Raw genomic sequence first — 10,841 nt, 5'->3', positions numbered from 1 at the left:
TGCATGAGAAAATCAACGTTAATATAATTATGAACAATATGTTCGATATAATTGTTTATTTTCACATGTTCAATTCTTTGCGCTAATCCGAAAATTGGATGTAACATGTGTAACTCATAAAAATCTGCAAATAAAAAATTATACTTACTAGGTTAGTTTACATTAAGTTAAATTAATTTCAAAAAATTTTTAATTTTTTTATAATATAATAATACATTGCATATAAAATACATACCATCGTCATCGTAACGCACAATAGGTTGAAATGGAAACATATTATTTTCTTCATCATCAGAAGAATCAAATAAATCATTCAAGATCATCGCCATGTTGATTATTGCACTGACGCGTTCTTTATACTTGCTCACAAATAACTTGTCCTGCTTGAACTAGTTCCGTTCAGTGCAGTGCAGTATGAACTCAGTGTAGCAATAAAGAACAAACCTCTTGTGTGAAGGCTTCTATTACGTCTTTCATCACTGAAACGTATACGTTTCTCACGAAACGAATGGTATAAACCATTTGTTGCATCGTATACGAAAAATTGCGTACACGTTGCTACTTGCGACAGTCAAGAATACTGTTCTAGGGATTTTCTATTGCGATCATTCGCAATTTGCTATTTGCGTGTACGCAACTATTTCAAGAATAGGGCTCCTGGCTCTGTCGGGGAATCACGGGTGTAACATGCGATTCCAAGATTGTGACCGGAACAACGAATGAAATGATAAAAATCTTTATTATAGCCACTTACTACTTGGGCTGAAATTACGGTCGCCACTGTATTTTCAGGCATCAATACAGAAAGCCTAGTTAACTGCGTTGCCCCGATCTTCCTTCTCAGCAAGATGGCTGCCGTCTTCTACGTCGCGGACGTGTTCAAGGCCGTCGGCCACGCCCTTATTAAGCGAAGCGTAATATACGGATATACGGATAGGATATTCACTGGGGTCGCGAATCAACACTCGTTTCGTTATTATAAACAAATAACAATTTATTAATACTGGTCGTACAGCAATCTCTATTCGCGGACGTATTCGCTCGATCGCGTGGAAGTACGTCGAGTATTTTCAAACCGCCGCTAATTTCGTATGCACGGATCGTAATGATCAATAAGCGCAATAGGATTTCCCGTATCACGCACTCACTGTCTCTACAATTAGATTAATCACGCTACTGACGCTAGCGGATAACGGGATAAGGCCGCCTTGTTCAATTATTGTGACGCAACGTGTTAACGTCTTGAAGGCTCGCGACAGACTGTCCGGGAGAAACGGGTCGAGCTCTCCCACCTCGGACTCACGCATGCGCTGAGTCCGCCTTTTAGGCGCGAGGCCATCGCATTGGTACCGTGGGGTGTAGATGGTACCGCTCCATCTGCATTTCGTGCGCCGAGTCGATGTTGGGACTCGGCACCTGTTCTAGAGATGCTACCTTAAGTGCAACGGCGCGAGTTGGCTATCGCCCGACTTTCGTGCGTGAACCAATCACGTCGCTGCACCGATGAAAATCGCGCAAGCGAACGAGGAGTCACTCGATTTGCACCGAGTGACTCTTAAAAGTCACAATGACGAATCCCGATTCCAGGTAAGTATGTACAGGTAATTTTTACCCATTTCTAATTTCTTTCTTTCTTTCAGGTACCCAGAATCGCTATGGAGTCGTCTTATCTCACCACCGGATCGGTGTAAGTAAAGGTATGTATCAAAGGTAAGTATATCGCGACTTAAAACTATCGCACGCATAATAATAATCAATCTTTAAATCGACAGGGAATGTTATAAAAGTATCAAAATTATTATAAAGTAGTCAAATCGGCTAAGGGCCGTGTTAAAGTGTAGATAGTTCACAAAAGTGTAATAAAGTGTAATCAAATGTATGAAATAATTGTAAAGTGTCTTATAAATCATGAAATTAATCTTTCTGTTCTGGAATTGCTCCAATTGACTGTTCTCTGCGTCGGAAATCATAATTACTTGTAATTAATTGAAAATAGCAATAATATAATGGAAACTGCACTTGAAGTGCTAAAAGTGTATCAAGAGTGTAGAGCCTTCGCTGGCTCATCTCATATGCTTAATCCTAAGATGTAAGTGTAAATAGTGTAAGAAAGTGTAATCAAAGTGTAGAGCCGTCGCTGGCTCATCTCGCACGCTTATTCTAAGTCGTCGAGTGTAGATGGTGTAAAAAGTGTTGAAAAAGTGTAGAGCCGTCGCTGGCTCATCTCGCACGCTTATTCTAAGTCGTCGAGTGTAGATGGTGTAAAAGGTGTTGGAAAAGTGTAAATGTTAAAAATTAAATGTCTTTGACTCTCAATCGAACAAAAAAGTCATTTTCTGTAACTAAATCATGGAATAATTGTAATTAAGTGAAACATGCGTTCCAATCGGCTTAAGGCCTGTAAAAGTGTAACTGGTACTGAAAAGTGTAAGGAAAGTGTAATCGCTATTAAAATTCTTAAAACACATGTAATCGTTATAAAATACTCAGGAATTCGTCCTGCTCTTTGTCAATGTAAGTAGTGAAATCTAAATAAACGCATAATATAAAATAAGTTGAATTATCAACGCTGGCTAGAATTATTCGCAATTATATAAACTTAAGTGTAAAATGAATGGTAAATGTTATTTGACTCGACTGTCACTCGCGGATCAATCGTGGATCGACTCCTATGCTTAAAATTAATATGTATAGTGTGAACAGTGTGTAAAGTGTAAGGACTATGTCCATGTTCGGGAAACAGGTAAGTATAGGGAAAAATATTATTACTGAAATTATTATAAACTCTTTAAACTGCATTATTGCATATAGCATGGATCGTTGTTTGATTTGAATGTAATATTAACTGGATAAATAAGTAGGATCATATATATGATGAAAATGACGAATAGTATTGTTATAAATGTTAAAAGAATTATATAAGTTCTGTCGTTAATCATTGTGGAACTTTGACAGGATATTTTCACTTGGGGTATATATATTATTATTATGTGTAATTATGTTGTTTATGTTGTTTTTATTTGTAAATATCTCGCAATCTTAATTATTAATTCGTGTCGAATGCACTCGGGTGTACTTTCGTGTATTTAAAATCTATCTCTCAAGAATAATAATAAAATAATAAATCATTATTGTAAAACGGTGGCTTGTTCATTTTCCCCCCACTCCGCACTGTCGAACCAGCCGCAGCCGAGGAGCCACCTCTGGACGAGCGCCCCGACGCCGCCGAGCAGCAGCGAGCAGCCAACCTGTAAGATCTCCACTCCGGTACTGCCGCGATATTAAGGGCTCGATCTCGGCCACGGCCCCGTACGATTGAGCGTGAATACCGATTAGATTACCGTGCAGATCGACCGGATTAACTTCTGCACGCGGTTGCCGGCTCCCGTTGCCGTGGATGCCGATTCGCTTGTCGTGGCTTGCAGTTAAGATCGCGGACGCGTGGCCGGCCGGGATCGCAGTCAGGAAAATTAGTGAAGGCCCTCCTCGAAAGCTCCAAACGCGGTCGACAGTCAATCCGCGTTAATTGTCTAATGTTGCATATTCGTGAGTCGTGGGCGGAAGCGTGCCGCGGGCGGTGCGCTTCGGCAGATATGGTTGTATAGTGTTGCGTAGTTGTGGAAATCGGTGCTCGTCGTGCGCGGAGGAGCATCGTGCGTGCGTTGCGTCGCGAGCTCCGCGGATGTTTTGCGTCGTGTGAGTGCGAGCAAGTACCGTCGCGCTTGCTCGAGAAGGGATTTCGCGAGTGTACTTTCGAGAAGTGTATTGCGTCGGGCACATTGCGTTGCGTCGAGAGCTTCGCGGATATTTTGCGTCGCGTGTGCGAGCAAGTATCGTCGCGCTCGCTCGAAAAGGGAATTTCGCGAACGTATTGTGAATTCACGTTTCGTGTACCATGTCGCGTTCATGAGAGTCATTGCGTGTTCGAGTTTACGGTATTGTGCATTCGCGGCCGATTGTGCATTCGTGTTTGATGTGTAGCGCCGAGGTTTTGGGAAGGGTTGCGTATGCGGATTGAGGATATCGCGTACTCGCGTCGTACGAATTACCGCGTTTTCGCGACTGTACGGATCGAGATTGCTGAGCTCGCTTAAGAGTCAGGATCAAGACTTAGTTCGTCCGGACAAGTATTATCGCGCTTGCTCGAAAAGAGAGCCTCGCGGACATAAGGCGATCACGCGCCCCGTGCGTGTGTTAGACGCCGACTCGATTACCGCGGTGCTACCGAACATCGGAACTGTATTCCTGAATTCCAACCATATTGTGCATACCGCTTATGTGAAGTATATCTCTATTGTTATTATTTATTTTGTGTCGATTGCGTTACGCTCCCTCTTCGCCTTCACCCCTCGTGACTTGGAACTACGCCCTGAGCTTGCGGTGAGGCAGTAGGAACAGATTTCGAGACCCAAATTGTCGAAACGTGGTGCGCGTAATCGCACCTGGCGCCCAATCGGAATGTTTCGTCGAGGATAACGTATATGGAAGGTGACGGTGAGGACTTTGACTCCGTGAACACCTCGGAGCTGCCGTCTGTCTATTAGCAATTAATTTGTGGCCGCGCCACCTCGGCTGGCGAGACCGAGGAAAATCGGGTTACAATGTACACAGAAAAATATCAATTCTACTGCTTAAAAAAGCGATTACTCAATTTACTTTTTTTCTTTTAGTAAGTAACAGTTGTCTTTAAGAAAGAATATTTTCTTGATAATAGTCTTAAAATGTATTCGTTACAAATTTTATAAAAAGTCATTATCATGTACTCGAAAAAAGAATTTATACTTATTTAAAGAACATTATAATATTTTATCGAAGAAAAGTCAAAATAATAAGCAAATCGAATTTTTGTTTTAATTTTATATTCTTAATTGAAGAATTGAATAACTAGAATTCAGGATATTATTTATTTTAAGTAATATTATCAAGAAAACATTCTTTGTAAAGATCATCGTTACTTAAAAGAAGAGAAAACTGAGTAATTGGTTTTCTTAGCACTAGAATGATAATTTTTTGCGTGTGCGTATACGGCACGCCGTTTTGCTATTTAATACCTTCATAAAAATTCTACCAAATTAAATTGATACTCAAAAAAAAAATTATTATTATGTCTAGACATACTTATAATTCATCGAATTATTAATAAGCTATAATTGAAAATGCAGAATTAAAATTATGTCTAGACAAAATATTAATTCCGAATTTATTTTATGTTATGACATAAAAATTTTTCGGGAATTAAAATTATGTACATAATTGTAATTCCCCAATTTTACTTATGTACGCAATTTTAATACTTGAATTTCTATTATGTACACAATTGTAATTCTGGAATTACTTTTTTTCTTTTGGTAAGTAACGGGGTTCTTTAAGAAAGAATATTTTCTTGATAATAATCTTAAAATGTATTCATCACAAATTTTAGAAAAAGTCTTTATCATGTACTGGAAAAAAGAATTTATACTCCTTCAAAGAACATTATAAAATTTTATCAAAGAAAAGTCAAAATAATAAGCAAATCGAATTTTTGTTTTAATTTTATATTCTTAATTAAAGAATTAAACAATTTGAATTCAGAATATTATTTGTTTTAAGTAAAGAGAGTGATGAGTGTATTTGAAGATTATTGTCAAAAAAATATTCTTTGTGAAGATAACAGTTACTTAAAAAAAGAGAACTAAAATGGAGTAATTGGTTTTTTTAGCACTAGAATGATATTTTTTGCGTGTGAATTGTGCGTACATGAATAGCAATCGCGATATAAGATCGCGAGCCAAAAAATAATTATTTTTTCTTTCTGTGGCAAAAAAATGATAGAGCGCTATCATTTCTACACCCCACCTTGCGGCAGATAGCATGGCACATTTTTTTAAGTGGTACCCCCAGTAGGTCTAATCCACTTTGCATTAAAATATTCTCATATTTTAATGCAAGAACTGTTCGAAGTGCCTTTTTCCAAATAATTAGGCCACCTCGACCCATCCATCTGTCTGGATATCGCGCGTCTAAAACATTTCGCGCCTTTCGCGAAAAATCCGCAGGAACCCCATCGTATTGGAAAATGCGCATTTTTCGCGACAGGCGCGAAATGTTTTAGACGCGCGATATCTGGACAGATGGATGGGTCGAGGTGGCACAATCATTTGGCCGGCGCGGTCGCCGGATATTAACGTGCTCGACTATTTCGTTTGGGGTTACATCAAAGATTTAGTCGAGTACACCGGCGTGGTGGTACAGAAACTGAGGTACGAGAAGAAATTCTCGCAGCTTTCGATACCATCACGCCGGAAATGGCGCACCGCGCGACGCGCAATATTAATCGAAGGGCCGAACTCTGTATACGAGAACGAGGAAGGCACTTCGAACAGTTCTTTCATTAAAATATGAGAATATTTTAATACAAAGTGGATTAGACCTACTAAGGATACCACTTTAAAAAATGCGCCATGCTATCTGCCGCAAGGTGGTGTGTGGAAATGGTAGCGCTCTATCATTTTCTTGCCCAAAAAAAAAATAATTATTTTTTGGCTCGCGATCTTATATCGCGATTGCTATTTATGTACGCAAAATTCACACGCAAAAAATATTATTCTAGTGCTAAGAAAACCAATTTCTCTATTTTAGTTCTCTTCTTTTAAGTAACGATGATCTTTACAAAAAATGTTTTCTTGATAATATTACTTAAAATACATAATATTCTAAATTCTAATTATTTAGTTCTTCAGTTAAGAATATAAAATTAAAACAAAAATTCGATTTGCTAATTATTTTGATAGGAGAAGTCAAGGCTATGAGGGTCAGACGCAGATCACAGTGCGTAATATCAGAAATAACTGATTTATTCGTCGTTTTGATACATTACATCGATCCGTACGTTTCGGCTCAGCTTTGAGCCATCTTCAGCGGTAGTTACAGAAGTTAAGTTACACGTTCTCCGTATGGTGAGTTTACTGATTCAAAGTATCAGAAACATAGACCAATTGATCCATATCTGTAAATTTGTTCAATTAATGTTGAGATATTAAAAGATCCCTTAGGAAACTCACCATTCGGTCTCAAAAACGTGGAATACAGAGCCATGTATATAATGAATACTCTCTGCGAGAAGACTTGACGATCTTGTCGACACGACACACAATGATATGAAAGGTCTTGCAAGAAGAGGCATGTCGTAGGTCAACAGGTGTGTTGACCTACGACGGTGGGCGAGGATTATAACAAAGCACGATTTGACACTGTCACAATATTGCATGTACCAATAGTAAAACCCCGATTTGCCAACGACCAAAGTTAATGAGCATGGATTATAATTTGCTCAAAACCGTGACATATACATGATGCAAAAAATCCGTGTCATTTTGAGACGGTGTCAAATCGTGCTTTGTTATAATCCTCGCCGGTGTGTTGACCTACGACATGCCTCTTCTTGCAAGACCTTTCATATCATTGCTGTGCATGTGTCGTGTCGATAAGATCGTCAAGTCTTCTCGCAGAGAGTATTCATTATGTACATGGCTCTGTATTCCACGTTTTTCAGATTAAATGGTGAGTTTCCTAAGGGATCTTTTAAATATCTCAACATTAATTGAACAAATTTACAGATATGGATCAATTGGTCTATGTTTCTGATACTTTGAATCAGTAAACTCACCATACGGTACGGAGAACGTGTAACTTAATTTCTGTAACTACCGCTGAAGATGGCTCAAAACTGAGCCGAAACGTACGGATCGATATGTAATGTATCAAAACGACGAATAAATCAGTTATTTCTGATATTACGCACTGTGATCTGCGTCTGACCCTCATAGCCTTGACTTCTCCTATTTTAATCTCGAGTGTCCTCATATTACTTTATTTATTATTTTGACTTTTCTTTGATAAAATTTTATTATGTTCTTTGAAGGAGTATAAATTCTTCTTTCGAGTACATGATAAAGACTCTTTCTAAAATTTGTACATTTTAAGACTATTATCAAGAAAATATTCTTTCTTAAAGACAACCGTTACTTACTAAAAGAAAAAAAGTAAATTGAGTAATCGCTTTTTTAAGCAGTACAATTGATATTTTCCTGTGTATGCATGTACACACGTATGTACATACGTACGCACAAAAAATTTTTCTATGTTGTTAGAACATTTTATTTGTATTTAAAAAAGGCGAGAAGCTATCATCGCTCAGGACGGGGGCCCGGCGTTACGCGCCGCTCGTGCGTAATCATCGCCGCTTGTAGTAAACAACTACCCGCGCGCCGACCGCGGGGCGGCCGCATCTCGCCGCGCGCTTGGATTTGGCGGTGGGCCGGGCCAATACGGCAATTTTTAATCATTAATAACTCATCAACTATTGCGAAAATTGCAAAATGGTACATGACTTTTCGACTCAGTTTGGCTCGCTCTATCTAAATATGAGAAAAGTACCAAACATTCAGGGACACCCTGTATATCAAAACACAAAATGAATAAAAGATGATACAAATAAAAAACGCTTAATGTCTCATTGCCCCTATAGGCTCTGGTAATGCTTTTCCTGCGATTCGGCTGCATCAGTCAGCTGCACTACCTCCACCTCGGCTGCTCTCGCGTTCGGCTCGGCCGGTCCAGCGGGCTGTACGCCCACCTCCAGCAACCTTTGCACCTCCTCGCTACGGACAAACTCGAGCAGGTCAGGATTGACCTGGCTCTCGGCCTCGCAGAGATCGCTATGACACTCAGCCGTTGACTGGCTGGCCGTTATGGGTGCACTAGAGTCTGCACCTTGCTGCTCCTTTGCTCTCTCTGCCTCTGACAGGTCGCTCGTCATGTCGCCAATCCGGCCACTGCTTCCTCGGCTCAAAATGGGAACGGAGGGTTTATCCTGCGGTTCCAAGGTTAGGTTGTAACCGGACGGGGCTCAGTGGCGGCTCAGAATCGCGAAATATGTTGATCTACTGTCCGGTCGCCACTCGGTTTAACCAATAATCTACCGAGAAGGTATGGTATGTATGTCTCGTTAGAACGAATTCAGTATTAACCATTTCTTTATGTTTTAGGTTCCCGTCTTCGCTGGATCGCCGCTGGACAACGATGGACCACCAACGCCGTGACTCTGGATCGCCGATGGACAACGATGAATCACCAACGCCGGATGTGGATCGCCGCTGGACCAGGACTCGCTGACTTCGAAGGATCAGGTAGGTATCAGGTAGGTACGTACTAATTTGAAATACTTTTGTTTCAGATAAATCAATGATCATTTATTCATTGACTAATTTACAAACAGTTTCTGTTTCAGAGTGGCCTTACAATCCCGATGACCAATACTGTTGGTTGATTTTACAAGACTTGATTCGCACGCTAAGTTATTATACGCCGATAGTATCCGCGGCTAAGTGCCCGATTGTTCTCGGAGGGTATCTCGGATACGTGTTAACGCGTGTACCTCCGTCGAGCGACTGCCTCGAGTCTTCGCTCGCGCTCGGTCTCGCCGATTCGTTCTCGCGCTCCCCCACCATGGCTCGCGATCGACTTTCTCCGACCGTGAGTCCGCATTCCTACGTGTTTGTGCTCGCACGGCCCGTTTTTGCTCGCATTCCTTCTTGTTTACTTTGCTCGTGGAAATTTCCGCTCGCCGTTGTTCGCTCGCTATTGAATACATTGAATTTCGCACGCGGAATATTCTCGACGCTTTACATATTATAATTTCGAAACGCTTTCGCACCGCGATACTTAAACTATCCTAATGCCAATGTTCGCTATCTCCCGACTCTCGGTCGTTACCTCCGGAATCGAAATTCGTTTATTTTTCGATGCGTTTTCGTACGTCGGTTTCCGTGGGAGCTCTCATGCGATATCCGTTCGCAGATTCCGCGTCCGATTCCCGGCCTCGGATTTTCCAGGCCCGGTGCCTGACGTCGACGGGAACGGTATCGGGGTGTTCGTCGGACTCCCCGGAACGTGAATCCGTCGTCACTTCCTGGAGAAGCGGTCGGGATCGCGATTTCGCGAACCTGGATTCGGACTTTGACACCGTCCTCATGGGATGATTATGGGGACCCCCCTCGATCGCCTCGCGGGGTTTCGCTTCGCGGGGGTTGCCGGCTCGCGTTTTCGCGGGCCCTGGTGCTGGGCTTGACGTCAACCCATGCGTCACGTTAATTGGCGCCTCCTTGACGCACCGGTGTGCCGACTTCTTGCGGAAGTCGCTGGGTTCGCGATCTACGGACCCGGTGGCCCTATTCGTCCGCGGGTCGTTTAGAACGATGACGATGCGATTCCTATGCTCGCCTGAATCATTAATTTTCGGCCTCGATGCTCGGTTCGCGTGTTCGCGGACCATTCTCTCATCGCGCATTCGCGGTCATGCTATCTCCCCCGTGGGTCGTCGGATCACTCGTGTGATCTGCTATATGGTCAACCTGAGACTACTCGGTCTCACGAAACGTAATCTTATACGAGCGCGGCTCGTAACTTATCCTAATCTATTTATTTCCCCGTATATTTTATTATATAATATTACCCGTCACCAATTATCAAATTATATATGTATATATCTTTATTATGAACAGAAACAACTTAATTCTACGTATGACCGCGGTGTGATCATCCATTACGGATTCGTTACATTCTACGGGAGGTTTATCTCCCGGTCGTTATCTCCGCCGACCGGTCGTTAACTCCGGTCTCCTGTCCGGCCGTACTGCTCTCGGGTCCGCTGGGGCGCTCGTCCTCCGCTGACCTGGTCACGCCTGTCGCCTGCATTCGCTCCACTATTACCCGTGGGTCCACCGTGATATGCACGGTTGGTCGTGTGATCGGCTCCTGTGGCTGCGCTGGAGGGTACGGCTGCAAGGTTAAGGTTAGGT

The sequence above is a fragment of the Temnothorax nylanderi genome, unplaced genomic scaffold, assembly GCF_030848795.1.
Source record: "Temnothorax nylanderi isolate EJ_2023f unplaced genomic scaffold, tnyl_v1.0 TNYL_tig0480_pilon, whole genome shotgun sequence".
NCBI lineage: Eukaryota > Metazoa > Arthropoda > Insecta > Hymenoptera > Formicidae > Temnothorax > Temnothorax nylanderi.
This window is presented reverse-complemented; position numbering follows the sequence as displayed.